Source organism: Lasioglossum baleicum, chromosome 12 (assembly GCF_051020765.1).
Source record: "Lasioglossum baleicum chromosome 12, iyLasBale1, whole genome shotgun sequence".
In the NCBI taxonomy this organism is placed as follows: domain Eukaryota; kingdom Metazoa; phylum Arthropoda; class Insecta; order Hymenoptera; family Halictidae; genus Lasioglossum; species Lasioglossum baleicum.
Window position 1 is genome coordinate 14,203,106 of NC_134940.1, and position 1,610 is coordinate 14,204,715.

The following is a 1,610-nucleotide window of genomic DNA, read 5'->3' on the forward strand; positions in this document are numbered from 1 at the left end:
ATTTTAAAATATTTCTCAGAGTCAGTGCGGTTTACTTATGTCGAGTTGGGTCCAACGGGTTGAGAGAAATCATTATAACGAATGAGAAACAAAACTATTAGAAGTATCGGAAACTATTAGAAGAATTTAAGAATGTTGTTTCATTATTCTCGACTTATTCAAATTATTATTGGACGAAGATATACATCTACATCTTGTTGAACAAGACGAAGACTATGTTCACGTTCATTGCCTCGTCTTGTTGCACAAGGTATAACTTCCATTTCTAACGATCGAATATTTTTTATCGCACATGAAAATCCACCAACTGATAGCAAAACGTTCATCATATACAACCGCGTTCTTTTATTGACAACATAAACATAAACACGGTCGACATTGGAAACAAAATAATCGATAAGACTTCGTGAGCACGATGTAGCGACTCTTTGAACAGTTACGGTATGTTCGAGGCATACGCGAAACTTTGTGATACTAATTTAGAATTGTCGTGTATAAGTAAGACGGTGGTGCCGGGGAGTAAGGTTAGTTGGACAACGTCGGCAACCGGTCGATTTATTGATTCTCCCAACTCGTCCACCGGGAAGGCATGAATAAGTAAGAGCTTTTTCTATTTCTGTTGTAAGCCAACTAAAAAACATATATTGACGAGGACCCTACGTCGATATCCCTCCGGTAGAAAATCATATATTCTATTCGCCGATTCCTCCAAGCGTATCAGCATCGGACAGTTCGACAGAACAATTATTGTCCTTTTCTCGCCGTGCCAGTCTTTCTCAGAAAAATGTTGCAATATTCTTCGAAGTAATAAAATGACAATTATAACTGTTGCACAATATATTCTCGATGGTAGCCGAACAGATACGGGAGCTTAGAAACTGTCTTCGTTAAAACGAACATATAAAAATACTTTTTACTTTGAAAAACAGAGGTTTGAGAAGAAAACAATTTCAAAAAAATATTTCAAATGTATCGACAGAAACGCAAGCTCAATTATTGGAATCGTAATAATGGAATTGTAATACTGTGACCGGACTGGACGCATGTTCGTGTGTCATGCGCAGCACTTTATACGTTAGGTTCGATCACATCGATCGATAATCGAGTCCCTCGTCAGTGTTGCCAACTTAGATTTTTGAAAGTCCGTATAGAAGATCCAAAATCTTCGTAGGATTCCGTAGATTTTCCGCGGATGTTTTATAACTGTAAGTTACAATGCGAAAAACTGCTATTTAGGTTGTCAGATGCATGAAAAGAACGCTGATACAAATTATCGCGAACACCCTGTATACCAATACATTGTATGTAACAAAAATATTGCTGGTCCTTGAATGGGCTGATTCGTGGGGTGATTTGGAACAAATTTTTTGAAATATTCAATTGCTGATCATATCAGAAATGAAAAAGTTATGAACAAAAAGAAGGAAAAGATAAACATCCGTGGATTTTGGTTTGAAATCCATACGTAAAATGAGAAATCCGTAGAATTAGCAACACTGACGCTGCGGACAAACCACGCGTGCCACAGAAACAAAATAAAACAAGACACATTCGAACTCCTAATCATTTCAGCAACCGATAAGAGGGGTCGTCGAAATAACGAACGCCGG